Consider the following 19,735-nt stretch of genomic DNA (forward strand, 5'->3'; position numbering starts at 1 on the left):
GTTCCCAAAGTACCACTAATTGTTCCTTTAAGAACGGAACACCCAATTTTGCATTTACGTCCAGCGCAGTTTCTGCATGTGTGGCAAGCACAAACAGTACGGATAATGGCATTTATTTATATACCTTTTTGACAAGGCAGATTTATGTGATGGACATGACCATACAGCCAATTATGTTTTCTATCTTTTCAATGGATGATGGATGCTTCTTTTCCCTTCTTGTTCTGTTCAGCAAAGTTTACTTTTGATGCTATTGTAGTTTCAGTTTTGGTCGCTGAATGTGATGAACTTTAGGGAGTCATAACAGTAGTAAACTGAGAGTGTACAGGGATTACTTTAGTTTTGGTGTCAAGCCAGATTTATGGGATGCCTTGGACCATAATGCTCACTGCCAATTATAAGGATGAAAACATCCATTTAATTAGTTTCTGTGGTTGGTTTGTATGTGTTGAACGTGTGTTTGTGATTCTTTCAACCTCCGTTAGTTACCCTGCTTTCTTGTGTCTGAACAGTGGCCCGTGTTAACATGACCATTAATGCTACCTTGCTCCTAGAACTGGTTCTAGCTATTGCATGTGTTCTCCTTATTGATAATTGTAGCTATCCTTGTTAGCATTTAGCTGGTTGCTCTTCTAGGATTATACCTACTAAAATAGTAATCTAAACCCTCTTATATTAGTTTACAGAGGGAGTACAAGTTTAATTAGACATATGATGTACTAGATGGGATTATGTTAACAAATGCCTACTGCCTCGCTTGGATGAGTTGATCTACACTCCTTCATTGATGATTGATTATGACCGAAAGAAAACTTTTTTGCAGGGACTTGTTGACTACAATGATCCACTTGGAGCTCCTCTCTGCCCCTGCAGGTGATTAATCACCTTTCTATGGTAGCCCGCCGTCAGGAGCAGCAGTGGATGGGTTAGAGCACTAGTCGATATAGACTTCTCTCGGAGCAATACACCCGCTGCTCAGTCAAGTAATCCGTCACCATTGTTGTTAGACGAGCATGGAAATATGCATTAATTTACCGAGCCCTAAGCTTGTCTTGACTATTGACTAGGTGTAGTTAAGGACTCTATGGGTTAGATGAGTACATGGTGATGTTGTTGTGCTGCGTTAATCTGCACAGTAGAATGTGAGTTATGTTTGATCTTTGAGACCTTGATGTTTCTAATGTGAAAGCATATCTGGATCCATACAACTCTAGATGACTAATTGCAGGTTGGTTGTGATATCTTTTTGCGGCCTGACTAGTCGTATTGACTGCTTTCTGTACTTCTCTTATGTGCAAGTTTATGTGGATCCATTGGACCTTGTAAGTTTGGACTTAATTTTTATTGTCACAACTTTCCTTGAAGTCTATTCTAAGCGAACCTGCATTCGTACGCGTGGCCAGTTTCTGACGTGCAAGTTTATTTGGATCCATTGCACCTTTGCATGACTAGTTGTTAAGCTGCTATAATTTTTTGGTAGATGCATTGAAATAAGAATTAACTTCCCTGAAAGTTGAGCTTGTTTTGACTATTGAAGGTTTCAATTATGAACTTGACGCCGTATAAGAGTAGATGGTGATGCTAGCAGCCTCGTTGACAAGATGTGTTGATGTTTACTGTAACATTAATTGGATCATGCTTCTTTAGTTTTCATTGTCAGCCTGTCAATTTGCTTGCGGGTTGTGGTTGTTGATTGTACTTGTTGTAAATAATTTGCTGACAAGTGAATTAATGTTACATTTCAGTATCAATCAACATTGTTTTGTCTTGGAGCTCAACCCTGTGTTTTCAGGGCGCACCTTTTCTGTCACAGATGGTGCAGGCTGGGCATCAGTTTCTCTCATGTAGGTAAGTACTGCAGGGCCTTTGCTACATTTCCATCACTTGATGTTCTCTCGCATCATCCTTTTTTGTATGCTACACAAAATTGGATACCATTGCTTATGCAACAACCCAGTTAGTGAATGTGCAGGTGCGGTCAACTAAACCTAGCCATTTGGATTGACAAGAGCTCAGTTCAGGGGATGTATAGAAGTAAGTCATATTTCTATCATATTTTGTTTTTAATAATGACTTGGTGATGTAGGCCTTGATTCTGTCTGTTTGCTTATTATTTGCTTTGCTTGTTATCATTTTTTATCTAGGAACTATTACAATAAGAGGACAAAGCAATCAAGTTGGGAGAAACCTGCTTTTTGGGTTGATGACACCTTTCGAGGTTAGTAAGCAACCTTCTCTATGCTCTGTTTTATTTTCTCTAGGTACCTTATTTCGTACCATCGACATTTCTGAATTCTCTCCTCTGCTATGCAGGTAGATGTGCGTGAGGGAGCGTCCATTGGTCTGTACGAGAAGAGTGGGATGTCAGCCGTTGTGCTGAGGAGGGAGTGGTCGACCTGTTTGTGCTGGCACCAGAGACTTAGCCATCCTGCATCACGCTCGACCATGTTGTCCTGGTCGTGTCTGTCGTCCTCTTCCGCCCCCTGGTAAGCTCGTTGCTCTCCCTCCTTGTTGCAGCAAGAGGAGCGGAGTTGTATCATCTCAATTACAAAATTTGCAACTGGGAACGGTTTCTGGTTTGCCTTAGTTACTTACAGTTTTGCAATCTAGTCACATGGATGGCACAATATACTGAGTCTCTGTAACCTGGAAAAAAATAGATAACATATTTCAGTCTTTTATGCCTGACTTGATGGGACAAAGAGACTGCAAATGATCATGTCAAGCTGGTTACTGTTTATCATTGTTGTACAAGCTAAACAAACAAAAATCCACACAACTTAGTTTTAAGTTGATTTATATCTAAGGGAGACTTGTTTCTCATTTCATCAAACTGAAAAGAAGAGAATTGTTTCTCATTTTGAAAACGAGTCAGATTGCACAAGTGCCTATTTAAAGTTTGTGTGGATGGAATTTACAGACGTTATTCTGCTTGAAAATTTGTATTCTTGGGTCATCTATGCATTCATGCGATGCAAGCGAATCAGGTGCCATGACAAACTTGTTTTTTTGACCGTGGCAAATTGGCAAGGAATTTTAGATGCATACAGTGCATAATATTACGCTGCAGAACTGTTGGAGAGTGAGTATTGGTATTTTTGGATTGTTTGATTCCCTTGTGTGAGTTAGCTTTTAGATGGCCACAATATTAAGCATGTAGAACCTTGCATTCAAAGATTCTGATGTCCCCAATCTCCTCAACAGTTGCAGTAACCTTTAGGTCCTCTTGAGTTCATGTAAATTGACTCCAGACGATTGAACTTGTCCACTCTCGGTGCTTACAAGTGGAGCTAGCCTGTGACCTGAAGCTCATACTTGGTACTGTCAAAGGGCCCACAATGTATTTTGGTTGTTTCCATTGAGCAAGTGTGTTACATAGTGCTAGAAATCCATCAATTATGTATCTTAACTTTCATACTCAAATGGTAAATCTGCACTACAGTTCCCTGTACGTCTAGACCATATTTATTCATTTCAATGCATACTTGTATCGCCATGTTTTACTTCTTTCGTACTTTACTCATTCTTCCTTTTGCTGCAGATATGGATTGAACCTAAAGGTCCTCAACATCTCACTCTTTTTTAGGAAACTGAGAGATGTGCATGTGCACAATATATTTGCTCAGCTCAGCGTGGTCTCAAGTAACGTCGTGTGGCATGCTTATGGCTTCTTGACTTCTTCTTCCGCTCTGACGCCTCCTTCCCCGCCCCTCTGGTGGCCTCGATTCTTCTTCCAATCCAGAATAGCTTGTGGTAATACATCGCTTCCCTCCTCTTCTCTCTCTCTCTCTCATGACTTGTGTGTGCACGACCATTGAGCCGTGGTAATTTTGTGCTGTCCGTCGTGCCATTTTCTTGGTTTCATCATACCTTGGTGATCATATTCTGTTATGATGCTTGTTTCAGGATTATTGGAATGTACTTCTGTATCAATTTAGCCATCATGGAGCTTACCACACTATCACCGTTTGTGTTTTTGGCTTTAGTGACTGTCGGTGTTAAAACCGGCGGATCTTCGGTAGGGGGTCCCAAGCTGTGCGTCTTAGGATCAACGGTAACATGAACACGGGATTTTACCCAGCTTCGGGCTCTCTTGATGAGATAATACCCTACATGCTGCTTGATTGACTATAATGAGTATAGGGGTTACAATAGTTGATCTACCTCGAGATCATATGTTGTGGTCTAAACCCTAGAGGTATGATGAGTAATGTCATAGTCATCTATCGACTAGCCTAGCCTCGGTTTATATAATGTACCAGAGGCCTAGGATAACAAGAGTCCTAGCCGAATACACCGATGGGGAGGAGTCCTTGTCTTGATCATCAAGTCTTGTGGAATCTTCCTTGTATATATGCGGCAGCTGTCCGATCTGGCCCATGAGTATATGGCCATGGGGGTCCTCGACCCAATCTAACTGATCGGGAGACGACGTGGTGAGTACCCCCTAGTCCAGGACACCGTCAGTAGCCCCCTGAACAGGTCTTCAAGTTGGGGACGCTCCTCGATTCTTCCGAATTGTTCTTCATCTTCGGCCGTCAGTCTTGAAAACTGGTTCAACAAATCTTCTCATCTTCGATCTTGAGGATCGTGAAGTAAATCCAAAGAGTTTACATGTCGGGTATCTGAGGAGCCCCTTTAAGTTTCCGGCCTTTATCAATACCTTGTTATTATTATGCCACACCTCAGGTTTGAAGTTATTCCCGGGCGACAGTGTCCTCTTGCGTCCGAGCTCCAACGCCGGATTACATTCGAGGTATCTCTTGCAGCCAAGCACCAACGCAGGACTGCTTCCGAGCTCCAATGCCGGAATGTATCCAAGCTCTAATGCCGAACTGTGTCCAAGCTCTAACGCCGGACTGTATCCGAGCTCCAACGCCGGACTATATCCGAGATGTCATAGATCATCTGGGTTCAAAAAGTTGAAGGAGTTTAGCCGAGCTTAATGCCGGAAATGCCCTCTATGGAGCCAACCACTGGTGCCCGAGCTTAATGCCGGACTGCTTCTGTGGTGGTGCACCACCCCTGACTGCGGGCTGATTTTTTGATTGGTGTAGTTTATTCTCTGCCGAGATATATAGCCAGTAGCCCTCAAGGTGTGTGCGTCAGTCTAAAACCCGAGATGCACCTGAAGGAAAACATGAAACCGCTGATCCTAGTTGCCCTTGAGACTTAGGTCGATGTGCGAAATCAGCCTGAGGATCAACTCCTAGCTCGGCAGCATACATAGGAATAGAAATGCGGTGCGCAAAGTCCTCAAGACTCAGGTTGGGTGCAGCCGACCAACCCGAGGATAATAATCTCCTCAAAAACTATATTGCACTTTAAATTTCCTGCATTGGACAGGCATGGGTGGCCGAATAAACACGAAGCCCAGTAGCCCCCGAGCCTTAATGTGGGCATGGGTGGCCGAATTAAGGATCGATATCCAAAGTAAAATCACAAATTATGTGTAATGATTCTATGTATCCAAGTACTTTACATCATCAATGCTCGGATCCGCATTGTACAAAACTTTGTCGACCGGCCATCGGCTTCAACCTTCTCGGCCAGTAGCCGGGGAGTGTTTGTCCCACTTTATAAATCCTTTATGAGGGCAAAGATTTACGGCAAACAAGGCAATCCGGCCATACGGTTTTATAAACAAAGGTACATAGAGAGACATGTTATATTATTGTTTAACATAAGAAACAACGTCCAAAGAAAATAGTCCCGCTATCGGTTCCTTTCTTTGGGTTGTCATGCTAAGCATGATCATGAAACCTCAGCTCCGATCAATGTGGGAGGAAAATACTGAGGATTTAGTTCGGGGAAAGCTTCCATACTCTATGGTCAAGATGAACCTAAATTTTCACTTCCGTTGCGACCGTTTATAATCTGAAAGTGGCCCATCGTCAGCTTCTACCCCCTTGTAGATGCTACGCAGGGTGTTTCCGAAATAACAAAACAACCCTTAGCCGACGACTCGGTGCCCGAAGGCGATTGTGTTGGCGGAAACGAGGCAATCAGATATGCGGGCTTTATAACTTTCACATAGTCATAGGAGCTTAAAGTTGGGAGGCCAGCAAGTAGCCCCCCGCTTAGTGTTCGGCGACAGGCGAGGTCAAGCCGTAAACACTTCTGCCAATGTTATGAACGGCCCGTCATTTAACATAGTCATTGGATTGCTGACCAGTTTACGCTTATTGTGGCAGTTAGTTTTCGGCTTTCTCTACTGCGGTGCTTAACCATGCGAGCTGGAAGCACAATCACAGTGGTCCTCCCTTTGTGCACCTAGCCGAACAAAGCGGAAAATAGCAGGCAAGCACAGGAGCCGGGCAACCCAACTATTGACTGAAGACACAATTTGAAACTGATGCATATATATAGCAATATCCGAGAATTTTTGCCGAATCTCTAAAGGTGTCTGGCATTGCACTGCGAGACTTATGCGGAAAACACACAAATAGTTTAAAAGTGCCACAAACTTGGAAAACCAAAAAAGGTCAGGAAAAACTCGACGTCCGAACTAGATCTATTGTTCGGTGCCAATCAGAAATTTGTCTTAGAAAAAAGAATTGTGCTTCTGCCGTGCTTTAACATGACACATCCTATCTCAAGACTTCAAGCGGGTCAGCCTACGGCTTCAACCTCCTATCCCGAAGGAGGAGTACTTCTCATTAGGCCAGTTTAGCAAACTTTAACGGCTTTGAGAGAGAAATCAGGCTCCTCGTCTATTGACCGCACACTCGCGTTGAAAAAAGGAGTGATAGAAAAAAAGACTTTGCAACGACTAAGAAGAAGAACACTTATTATAAAATAGTTCACATAAATTTAAGAGCCCCCGAGTGACTTGGGTAAAAATAATTTTATGTATAATGATTGTATGTACCGAAGTACTTATATCATATATGTGTTCACCCGAACTTTGAACGCGTCTTAATCGACCGTCGGCTTCTCCCTCTTCGGCCAAGGGTCGAAAAGTGTTATGTACTCCATCTGTCGAGAATATCGACGGTGTTTTCGATAAACAGGCAATCAGGCCATAAGGCTCTAGCAGACAAAGCACGCTCAGGGAACTTATGCTATATTATTAACGAAGTGTAAGAAGCATCTTCGAAGAAAATAGTACCCCCACCGATACATTTCTTCGGTTGCTCATTGTTATTATGAGACTTGTGCAGTAGATTTTTTGTACTCATGAGTTCCGTTGTGTGCCGACCATGATTGAAAACAATAAGAGTGCTAGCTTTCGGCTTCACCCAGTCTGAGGTCAGAGCTCTGAAGAACCGGTCGTGACAATCGCAGAGGTGCTCCCTTTACTCCCTAGCCGAACAATCGGGAACGTAGAGGTAAGCACAGGAGCCAGGCAACCCAGCTTGCAAATCACTTAGGTCAATATGGTGCATATTGTGGTGTAATACACGAACAAGGAGCGAAGCCGTACAAGTATAATCATATGCAAGAGGAAAAGCTCCAGCAAGGGAGCCCCCAAGTAAACGGGGTATTTGAATATGTGTGTCACAAACAAAGTTATGACAAGGAGTTTTTTCGCAAACAACTTTTTGCCAAAAAAGTTATAATGCTTGGTTGAGCCGAACAAAAATTTAAACTGGAAGCTTTTAAGCATAAGAGCGACTTAGCTGGTTAATGTGTTCGGCATTGATGACGCGGTCCGAGCTTGATGCGGGACAAGGTTCCAGCCTCTCAGGCTGGTCCCCAGGTGGCCGAGGCGAGAGTTCGGCACTCCGAGAAGATGAGGCCCTTAGTCCAGCCGCGGTAATGGAGCAGGTCAGCGCGCCAAGGCGACAACACACTTCGGTTGAAGGAGGCGACAACGCGACTCAGTCTGAGTCAATTGGCTGCACAGAAAAAATAGTGCAAACCAAAAAGTAATGACAAATAAAGATAATATATATATATATATATTCTACTTGTTTAATACAAGTGAAGTAAATAATGAAAGAGATATGGCGTGAGCGTCGAGGTCAATGTCGATGCAGGGCGTGATGTGGTAAAGGTGTGGCAAAGCCCGAATTCACAGGTCGGTCCAAGTTCCAGATACGGCGTTCGCCAAACAATGTACGGGAACTGACCGAACCACCATGCGACTGTAGTTAATGCGACCACCATTTGATAGGCCTGTGTATAGATGATGGAACAAAGCAGAGTAATAATTCCTTGGCTCTTGGTTTATTTGTTGTAGCGGTCCGAAGAAAGGTTACTCCTAAAATTGAGACTCGATCTGCACACCCATTGCCTGATGGGTGATGAAGCGATGGCATGGCGATCCTGACAAAGGTTAGCTCGCCACGGCGAAGCCCGTGGTCCAGCTAATGTGATGAAGCTGGTCGGTTGGTGACGCCAAAGTCTCCGAAGTAAGTTGATGAAGAGATGGCGAAGTCCTCGGTCTAGCCGAGGTGGCAGAGCAGGTCGATAAGGAGACGTTGCAGCTGCCGTGTCAGCCGAGGTGTTGAAGTAGTTCGGCGTGATGGACATCGGCTTGAAGAAGCAACAGTGTGGCTATGCCGAGGTAGGTCGTAACTTGTGACGCGGTCAATGCTGGCTTGATGAAGTGACCGTGCGGCGATGCCGGTGTGCCCGCTTCATGTAATCCGTGGGGCGGTGAAGTTGGTGACGATTTATCCTTCATGATGCCGAACCATTTTTCGGCTGGCCGAGATAATGATCCGAAGAAGTTGAGCTCGGCTCAACAAAGCGACAACATGTCTAACACAGGTCGGCCGCCGTGGAGTGATGTTGTCGAGCTGGTTTGACACTGGCACGACGGTAAAGTTTGTATTGTAAGAATACTTTTGATACTAGTGGGATGTGTTTGAGAACAAAACACAATACCCCATACGAAAACGTCCTTCAAAAAGGATGTCCGAAATCCCGTTCGTAAAGAAGATGAACTTGGGCCGGATTCGTTCTCGCGCAGAAAACAGATCCGAAAAGTGATGCACTAATCGGAAGGTTGCCGGAGTTTGGACGGTCGGATCGAGCTGAATTTTTGGCAGGTGGTAGATATGGGAATTCCGCAGCCGATCAACGGTTGGATCTTCCAAAGGACGTCTGAGCTAGATGCTGTACACCCCGCTCCAAACTCGCCCGTATTCCCGTCCAGATTCAACAGGGCTCCGGTATATCGGAGATTGTCGGAGATTCCTCCATCCGAACTCGACGAAATTGTTGCAGGTTTGTTTTAGACTTAATTCCGCATAATTCCACCGAAGCAATCATTTATGCGACACTCGAGGAGGCGGTGACATCGGATATGAGTTTGCTGTCCAGAAAAATAGCATGGTCGCCCGAGGGCAATGTTGATGTTGAGCCCCCGAGCTCCATGGATGACTCCTACATGATCTTGATAGAGATCGGAGTTGATGTTGATGAAGGCCCTCATCCGAACATGACGATCCGAGGTAAGGCGCAGTCCTTTGGTCAAGCCAAGGTGACCAGTCGGGCTGGTGACGAAGAAACCGACGTTGCAGTTGACCTACAGTCGAGCGATTGATCCTTTCGTCGATCACACATCGGAACTCTCAATGAAAGCACCAATGTCGGTGTCAAAACCGGCGGATCTCGGGTAGGGGGTCCCAAGCTGTGCGTCTTAGGATCAATGGTAACATGAACACGGGATTTTACCCAGCTTCGGGCTCTCTTGATGAGATAATACCCGACATGCTGCTTGATTGACTATAATGAGTATAGGGGTTACAAGAGTTGATCTACCTCGAGATCATATGTTGTGGTCTAAACCCTAGAGGTATGATGAGTAATGTCATAGTCATCTATCGACTAGCCTAGCCTCGGTTTATATAATGTACCAGAGGCCTAGGGTAACAAGAGTCCTAGCCAAATACGCCGGTGGAGAGGAGTCCTTGTCTTGATCACCAAGTCTTGTGGAATCTTCCTTGTATATATGGGGCAGCTATCCGAACTGACCCATGAGTATACGACCATGGGGGTCCTCGGCCCAATCTAACTGATCGGGAGACGATGTGGTGAGTACCCCCTAGTCCAGGACACCGTCAGTGACCATAAATATTGTGCTGCCCATGTTATTTAGATCTTGTCATTATAGCATCAAACACCTCTTGTAGATCTTTATCATTAACATAAACAATTTCATGATGCCTATTTCAGAGTTAATATGTCAAGTCTGCTCTCTAGTGTTTTGCATCAATCTAGACGCTAAGGAGCTTACTACTAAAGCTTTGTTTATGTTATGTCTCCTTCACTTATATTTGTGTTGTGTACTGCTCTCCATATTTTGCAACAGTGTAGAATCAATTGATACGCCGTTTGTACAGACTTCAGTCACTGGTCTATTCTAAGCAAACCTGCATGCGTATGTGTTGCCTGTTTCTGATGTGCAAGTTTATTTGGATCCAATGCACCTTTGTATGACTAGTTGTTAAGCTAATATAATTTTTTGGTAGATTCATGGAGATAAGAATTAACTTTCCTGAGAGTTGAGTGTGTTTTGACCATTGACTAGGTTTCAACTAAGAACTTGATGCCATATATGAGTAGATGTAGATGTTAGTAGCCTTTGTACTTCCTGTTACTTGGATCATGCTTCTTTAGTTTTCATTGGTCAGCCTGTCAATTTGCTTGTGGAATGTGGGTTTTCATGTCTACTTGCTGTCAATAATTTGCTGACAAGTGAATTAATGTTACATTTCAGTATCAACCAACATTGTTTCGTCTTGGAGCTCAATACTGGGTTTTCAGGGTGCACCTCTTGTGTCACCGATGGTGCAGGCTGGGCATCAGTCTCATGTAGGTAAGTACTGCAGGGCCTCTGCTACATTTACATCACTTGATGCTTGTCTACTATGTAAATCCTCCGTCTCGAATTAGTTGACTCAGATTTGTCTAGATACGGATGTATCTAGACACGTTTTAGCGTTACATCTGTATGTAGACAAATCTAAGTCAACTAATTTAGGACGGTGGGAGTATAATCTAAGACAGCTCTCGCATCATTCGTTTTTGTATGCTACATAAACTTGGATATCCTTGCTTGTGTCAACTCAGTTAGCGAATGTGCAGGTGCACTCAACTGAACCTAGCTATTTGGAATGGCAAGAGCACAATTCAGGGGATGGAAAGAAGTAAGTCATATTTGTACCATTTCCTGTTTTAAATAGTGACTGTGATGTACGCCTTGATTCTGTCTGTTTGCTTATTTGCTTTGTTGCTATTGTTTTTTATCTGGGTATTATTACAATAAGAGGACAAAGCAATCAATTTGGGAGAAACCTGTCTGCCGTGTTGATGACACCTTTCGAGGTTACTAAACACCCTTCTCTTTGCTTTGTTTTATTCTCTAGGTACCTTATTTTGGACCATCGACATTTCTGAATTCTCTCCTCAGCTGTGCAGGTAGATGTGTATGGAGGAACGCCCATTGGCCGGTACGAGAACAATGGAATGTTGGCTGTTGAGCCTGAGGAGGGAAGGGTCGACCTGTTCATACTAGCACCCGAGACCTAGCCTTCTTGCATCATGCTCGACCATGTCATCCTGCTTGCATGCGTTGTCCTCCTCCGTCCCCTCGTAAGCTAGTTGCTCTCCCTCCTCGTTAAAGCACGATGAGCAGCTTTGTCTTGTCTCAGTTACAAAATTTGTAACTGGGAATGGTTTCTGGTTTGCTTTAGTTACTTACACTTTTGCAAACTAGTCACATGGATGGCGTAATAGACTGAATCTCTATAACCTGACGAAAATTGGACAACATATTTCATTCTTTTTATGCCTGACTAAAAGAGGCTACAAATGATCATGTCAAGCTGGTTTTCAATTATCATTACTGCACAAGCTACACCAACAAAAATCTATGCAACTTTATTTGTAAGTTGATTTATATGATTATATCTAAGGGAGACTTGTTTCTCATTTCATCAAACGGAAAAAAGGGAGACTTGTTTCTCATTTTGAAACTGAGTCAGATTGCACTAGTACACTTCTAAAGTTTGTGTGGGTGGGATTTATGTCATTCTGCTTGAAAATTTGTAATCTTGGGCAATCTATGCATTCCTGCGATGCAAGCGAATCAGGTGCCATGACAGACTTGAATTTTCAAGCTTTGGTAATTTTTGTGCTGGCCGTCGGGCCATGTTCTTGCGTGTCGACGGCCATTGTGCCATGCTCTCTCTCTCCTTGTTAGTATATCTCTCTCTCCATGTTCTTGGTTTTGTCATACCTTGGTCATCATATAGCGTCAAACATATTCTGCCTTTTTGGCCATTATTGAGCTTACCCCATTATCATCGTTTGTGTTCTTGGTTTTGGTGACCATAAATATTGTCCTGTCCATGTTATTTAGATCTAATCATTGTAACATCAAACGCCTCCAGCAGATCTTTATCATTAACATGCCAAGTCTTCTCACTAGTGTTTTGCACAATCTAGACGCTAAGGAGCTTACTACCAAAGCTTTTTTTATGTTATGTATCCTTAAATTATACTACCTTGAACTGCAAAAACGTCTTATATTTTGGTACGGAGGGAGTATTTGTGTTGTGTCCTGTTCTTCATAGTCTACAACAGTGTAGAATCAATTGATACCCCGTTTGTACAGACTTCAATCACTTGTAGATGTTAACTACTCCCTCCGTCCCATAATGTAAGACGTTTTTTTGACACTAGTGTAGTGTCAAAAAACATCTTACATTACGGGATGAAGGGAGTAGTTGATATCACTTGTTTAGTTGACTCGATGGATACTGTCCATGCATGTTTTTGGTTTTGTCATACCTCAGTCATCATATAGTATCGAACATCCTCTCTTTCTCGTCATCAATATTTGTTTATGATGCTTGTTCCAGAGTTACTGTAAGGCAGTATTGTATCAATTAGACTTTTAGAGACACAATGGAGCTTACTACTACAGTTCAGTATCAATTTAGACATAATGACACCACCATTGATTATCTGTTAATGTCTCTTGGCCTTGGTCACCATAATACTATCATGTTCTTTGGATTCAGTCATTGTAGCATCAAACACCTTCTCTTAAGTCTTTATCGTTAACATTAACAATTTCATGATTTTTGTTTCAAAGTTAATGTGCCAAGTCAGCTCACCAGTGTTTTGCATCAATTTGGCGCTGACAGCTTACTAGTACTACAACTTTTTTATGTGTCTCCTTATGTTAGATTGTGTATTGCTCTCCCGCTCTTCTGAATCGTGACCTCCCGATTCTGCAAGAGTGTGTGCAATCTATTGATATCCCACAAGTATAGATTTCAATCTCTCATAGCTGCTACTTTTAGTTTTGCATTAACACTTGATTTTTAGATGAGGACGGAGATGAAACTATGGATTCATGTTGCATAGTATGGGTTATGAAAAAATAAAATTCTGAGAAGAGGATCAATTTGGTTTTAATTATGTTATTTTCATAGATGAGGTTTTAATTATGAGGACGGAGATAAAACTATGGATTCAGAGATTTGGGGATTACGTTATTTTCATATTTGAGTTTTCTCAAATTTTGAGAAGAGGATCAATTTGGTTTTAATTATATTTCTTTCCTAATATTTACAAAAAAATAAAATATATGAGAGGAGATAAAATGACTTCTCCAAAATAAAGGAAATATTGGAGGAAAATATTAAAAATCAAATAAATATTTTATTTGGATTTTTATTTGAATTAGAAAAATTTCACGTTTTCAAAATTGCATTTTTAGGCCAAGAAAATGTTCAACTTGTTCTAAATATTTTATTTAGACGATGAATTTTTTTTTGGCTTTTTTTGATTTTTATTTATTTATTAGGATTTATTTAAGTTTTAGTGGAATTAATTTTTTTTAGAAAAACTTCCCCGCGGAACGAACTGGGCCGAAGGCCCAGCCGGCCCACAGTGCGCCGTCGTCTCCCGCACCGGCTCGGGACCGGAGTCCCGAGTGAAGCCGTTGCTGCCGCCCTCATAGCTGCTACTTTCATAGCTGCTACTTTTAGTTTTGCATTAACACTTGATTTTTAGATGAGGACGGAGATGAAACTATGGATTCATGTTGCATAGTATGGGTTATGACACCCCTAAATACTCTTGATGGTGATGTATTGTCATCCGTGCTTAAGGGATGCTAGTGAAAAGATCCTGCTGCTGCTCAACCAACCACCACCATCAATTGCTTCAGTTTTATTAAACCATTGATTTGTGTGCCTCCTTGTTAGATTTGTAAGAGTAGCATGCCTCTGCTTTGGTACTTGCTGCAGTCATTAGATCTGATCCAAGATTATGTAGTGTATAGCTCTTTGGAATTGATAAAAATAACCCGTTAACTCTTTGGAAACAGAGGTGTGCTAAGATACTTAAAAGACTTATAATCTCGCTTGTTACTTATGGTTAAGACAAGGCGTTGTCACTGTTTACCTTCTAGATGCAGTATGCTTACAGCTCAAATAGGTTTTCTAATTTCGCAAAAAAAAGAACTAGGTTGTGTAAATTACTCGTAAAGTAAACAATCGACAATGATGTCTCGTAAAGCTTCAGATTTCTCATATACGACATTCATATGTAGCTCAATATGGTACAACATCATCACTGATGCAGAGGAGTTGTGGTTGATCGTGCCAGGCAAGGTGTGTAGTGGTAGGCTCGGTCTCCGGCCTTGGAGTCTTCTGTTGGCCCCATTGTCATGCGGCGGAGGCGGTGCTGTTTGGCATCAGCTACAAAACAGCCATGGTGAGATCCTCTTGCAAATTAGCCATGGTGAACTTTTATTTTGTTTCAGAACATCACGGGAAAAATTTCTTGTTACTGTTTGATTACAGAAAGTGATGCACTTGGGGAGACATCTTCTCCTAGAAAGAGTGGAATTATCTTTTTCTTAGTGCAAGATGAACTGTTTATGATCAAGACTCTTTGGGTATCAGAAGTGTAGGTTTTTGTTGTTCTACTCAATGATTGTATGATAATAAACAAACCATGCATGCTAGTTGACGGTATATGTTGGTAACTTGATATGGTTTGGTATGGTCTTGGTCTATTCATTTTTCTCTAAGAAACTGAGATGTATACCTTCAATGATCCAGAGCTTTTAGCTTATCTGACTTTTATGATGTTCTATTAGATAGTAGATTATGTAATTTCCATTTCTGGAAGTGATGCACTTAGGGAGCCATGTTTCTATGTAATGATTTTTATGATTAAGCTATGAACAATTCATGTTAGTTGACCGTATAAGTTTGTAGCTTGGTATATTGTCTGGTAAAATGGCATTGACCAGGCAATGGGGTTTTTGGTCTCTTTTATTTTACTCTGAGAAACTGAGATGGATACCTTCAATGGTACAGAGCTTTTAGCTTATCTGACTTTTTATAATGTTCTATTAGAGTGGATAATCAATATCCTACGACTGGTAGTTGGGTCCCAGTGCTATGCCCTCTTGCCTGAGCTTTTTTCCCCTTGCATTCAACGGTACATGCTCCGTTATTAACTAATCCAAGTCATTCATAGGGATTGAAATGCTATCTTACTTTATGTTGTTCAGTTGGAAACTTAGAATCTGTTTATATGATGTGTTTTTCTGTGTACATCTCAAGTTTCTCTTACCATGGATGTAATAATAGGTGTTGAGCATGAATTTCTCACAGGTTTTATAATTCTAAGTATTGTACAGTCGTACTACTTGCTTAGTTTTACATTAGCATGTTAAGGATCCCTTTTCTGATCATGGGCACGATCTGTGCTTTGTTCATGTATTGGGCAGACATGCGGTCAGGTACAGCCAAGCATACTCTCTGTGGAGGTGCCGGCAAGCTTCTGAATGCGGCCGCTATAGACTACAAATGCAAGATGTAACATCTCAAATTTTCAATTTGAAATGTTATACATTAGATCATCTTTGCATATCATATTTTATTGCATTTTGGCTTGATCCTAGAAATTCTAAGCAACCTAAGGACCCACTCAGAGATTTGGGGATTACGTTATTTTCATATTTGAGTTTTCTCAAATTCTGAGAAGAGGATCAATTTGGTTTTAATTATATTTCTTTCCTAATATTTACGAAAAAATAAAATATATGAGAGGAGATAAGATGACTTCTCCAAAATAAAGGAAATATTGGAGGAAAATATTAAAAATCAAATAAATATTTTATTTGGATTTTTATTTGAATTAGAAAAATTTCACGTTTTCAAAATTGCATTTTTAGGCCAAGAAAATGTTCAACTTGTTCTAAATATTTTATTTAGACGATGAAAATTTGTTTTGGCTTTTTTTGATTTTTATTTATTTATTAGGATTTATTTAAGTTTTAGTGGAATTAATTTTTTTTAGAAAAACTTCCCCGCGGACCGAACTGGGCCGAAGGCCCAGCTGGCCCACAGCGCGCCGTCGTCTCCCGCACCGGCTCGGGACCGGAGTCCCGAGTGAAGCCGTCGCTGCCGCCCGAGTCCGAGAGGAGCACGCCTCCCGAGACGGCCCCTCCCCCAAGCCAGCCGCACCCCCCTGTTTAAATAGATGGCTGGGGACCCCTGGAGCCCCAAAGCCGGAGCCGCCCACGCCTCCCGAAGCCGCCCCGCCTCCCGAAGTTGTCGTCGTCGCTGCCGCACTTCCCCGCTGCCGCCGCCCACCGCTGAAGCCGCCGCCCCGCTGGAGCCCCGCCTCACCTTGCCGGACCCGCCAGAGGTAGCCGCCGCTGCCGTGGTTTTCTTAAAGAAAATCGTCAGTTTTTTTAGAAACCACGGTTTATTTTTTTAATAGATTTTTTTCGGTTTAGTTATTTAGCGAACGTCCGTTCGTTCATTTGTTTTAACGAACGATTTTCACCATTTAGCCACAGACAGCGAACGTTCGTTTGTTAGCCTGTTCGTTAGTTTTCTTTTTCCAGGGTTTCTCCGCGATTATTTTCGATCACGATTTCTGCCCTGATTTTCGTCTTAGTTTATCTTTTTGCTCGTTTATCGGAATCAGGCGATTCAAGCGCCTAGAGTTTCGTCTCGAAACCTTCTTTCTGTTTAATCAACTTAAACAAGTTTTTGCCACTGTAAAATTTGACTTAAGTCCAGATTAGTAAATGAAGCTTGTTTCTTCCGAAGTTTGAGTTTCGTTGCTTCGTTTGTTTTGATTCTTTTTCCAAACCGGAGTTCTTAAGTTGAACTTTCTGGTTAGTTCTCTTATTTGAGTTTTACCCGTGCTTCTAGTTGAGTGCTTATTGTATGCTTGTTTGTTTGCGATAGAGTACCCGGAGTGCAAAGCGTGCTACTATGAGTCTCTAGGTTTCACGGATCATCAACAAGGCAAGTAACACTTTGATCATACCCCTTTACTACCCAGTTTTATTGCATTAGATCAACCCTCAAAAAATTGCATGATTTGGATTTGATTAATATGTGGGTTTGGGGAAGTAGATGAGGTAGTACCTATTATCAAACCTTTGGGAGTTATTTCTACGTTGTTTATATTGCTATGCTATGCTTGTAGACGTGGATTGGGTGAGTGTATCCATGACAGATGTGAGTTTTGCTAATTAATGGTTAACTTAAGGTGGCTATTTAAATGCACATCTGAGTGGATTGACGCACCTAGGGAACCCAATGTTGCCTGCATTTTTGGAAATCCCGGGGTACCGCGTGATTCTCCTATGGACCGCCACCCAGGCTCAAAGGGATCATAAGATTATTCATGCTAGAAACTTCCATGTGCAGCCGAAAGCTATTATGGGCTCTAGCATAGTTGAGTAGGTTGCGTGACCTCTTTAAGTGGTAGACTAGCATATGTAGGGGATGTAGGTTGGTACTGTCTACCCAGAGTAAAGAGTTAATGCTTCTGAAAGACCGTGTCTCGGTCACCCGTTTCTCAAACATCATGTAGTGCGAGAAATCCAACGGAGGAGATCGAGTCTTGTGGGGAAAAGTGCGCAAACCTCTGCAGAGTGTACAAACTAATCATGGTTAGCCATGTCCCTGGTTATGGACGGCTTGAGTATCTAGTTCTTGGATTATCATGTGGATCTCATCACTCTTAATATAATTTTACTGGGTTTAATGACGATGCTTAATTGGGATTGAGTTGGGTGAACCTTCTCAAGGTTTAACAACCACCATGATAGTTAAATAAAATTTATTCCTTTGTTGTAGGGAAAAATTGGCTTTATGCAAAACTGTAACCATAGAGCTATCCACCAGCCATATATGCATGTAGTGATAGCATTATTTCTGTTCATTATTCTCTATGTGTTACATTGCCAGCATATTCCATGTGCTGACTCGTTTCGGGTTGCAACATTCATGTTGCAGACTTTTTAGACGATGATTAAGGTGCCTTAGGTCGTGATCTTTCACTCAGTGATGCCGTTGGAGTTGATGGACTCACTTTATCTTCCAAGCCTTCCGTTGTTATCGTATTTAGATGGCCTTAAGCCATATTTATTGTAATAAGTTCCCTTTTGAGACATTCGATGTAATAAGTGTGTGATTGCTACTCTATTATAAATCCTTCAAGTACTGTGCGTGTTAGCATTACCGATCCAGGGATGACACTGATGCACAAAGATCATATTGTTTGAGGTCTGGTCGCTACAAGATGGTATCAGAGCACACGCTGACTGTAGGACATTACCACTAAGCTAAAGCCATAGATCACTATTCTCTCCTCATTTGTAACTCCTCTCCCTTTTCTACTCTTTAGGATGGCGGATGCAAGGAACAAGTTCATGCAACCGGATGAAGATACACCTTTTGGACGCCACTTGTAGGAAGTCACCAGATACCTGAACATCGGAGTACCAAGCTTCACCGGGACCTACATCGCCACTTTACCAGAAGAGGAGCGTTGGATGATTCAAGTTCAAGTTCCAGGAAGAACGTTCATGCCAGTCACTGAGCCCATAGAGTTTTCCTTTGATGCACCAACCTGGAGTCTAGAAAAGAGCATGGCAACCCACATCACCATGGGACGCACTGGATAAGTTTAACACAAGGACCTCAAGGATACTATCTACCAGATTTGTGGGTGCCGAGACGAGCAATGGGAGATGATCAGCACCAGGAAGGATAGATCTATTGCAGCTTTCATCCAGGAGTTAAACCAGCACATTCGACGCTAGGAGAACCAGATGTGGGCAGGCATGATAGATGTGAAGAAGGCAATGATGAGGATCACGGAGTTGGAGGAAGAACTCAAGTCTACGCATGATGGATATGAGGAGGAAATCGTAACATTATTGGAGAAGAATGATGACCTGATAAAGAAGATCGGAGTGTTCATGGGAGACCCCACGCCAGGAAAAGACGATGATGATTCCACTTGCCCGGAGAACTACATCATCATCGACGACACCGACTCGGACCCTGACGATAGCGATGCTGACTTTGTTGATGAATCTGGAGCAGATATCATGGAGTCTTCAACCGATCAATTTTTCTAGTTGACCACCATAACAGTAGTAGTATTTCCCCATGTATATAGCATAGTCCGAGCACTTTTGTAATGATAGTTAGACCGTTGTATGCCCTTGTTTGAATTGATTGGAGTGATATGATTGTGTTTGTCTCATGTGCATATGGGTAGTGTTTTCTCTTTAGATCTCATTATATTCTATTTTCTCATCCTTTCTAAACCCTCAGATGCCTCCAAGACGCGACAATATAATGGATTTGCTTTTCCACCGGAGCTCACTCAGTTGATCCAGCAGCAGAATGCACTGATGCAGATACTAGTCCAGAACCAGAATAAGGGGAACAACAACAACAACCAACCAACCAACCAACCACCACCACCACCTGTT

The 19,735-nt window shown here is 42.3% G+C and overlaps 3 long non-coding RNA genes across 3 annotated transcripts; all 3 read left to right on the forward strand.

Moving 5' to 3' along the window:
- The first annotated feature begins 1,896 nt into the window (after positions 1–1,896).
- On the forward strand, positions 1,897–2,477 carry LOC119306255. Its single transcript, XR_005148900.1, has 3 exons — positions 1,897–2,034; positions 2,145–2,218; positions 2,314–2,477. It is a non-coding gene; the product is annotated as an uncharacterized LOC119306255 (long non-coding RNA).
- Positions 2,478–3,209: 732 nt separating this feature from the next.
- LOC119306256 lies at positions 3,210–11,277 on the forward strand. The gene is made up of 5 exons (XR_005148901.1): positions 3,210–3,318; positions 3,542–3,753; positions 10,673–10,771; positions 11,041–11,102; positions 11,223–11,277. It is a non-coding gene; the product is annotated as an uncharacterized LOC119306256 (long non-coding RNA).
- Positions 11,277–15,112, forward strand: LOC119306257. Its single transcript, XR_005148902.1, has 3 exons — positions 11,277–11,547; positions 14,578–14,685; positions 14,775–15,112. It is a non-coding gene; the product is annotated as an uncharacterized LOC119306257 (long non-coding RNA).
- The last annotated feature ends 4,623 nt before the right edge of the window (positions 15,113–19,735 follow it).

Source organism: Triticum dicoccoides, chromosome 5B (assembly GCF_002162155.2).
Source record: "Triticum dicoccoides isolate Atlit2015 ecotype Zavitan chromosome 5B, WEW_v2.0, whole genome shotgun sequence".
Classification (NCBI taxonomy): domain Eukaryota; kingdom Viridiplantae; phylum Streptophyta; class Magnoliopsida; order Poales; family Poaceae; genus Triticum; species Triticum dicoccoides.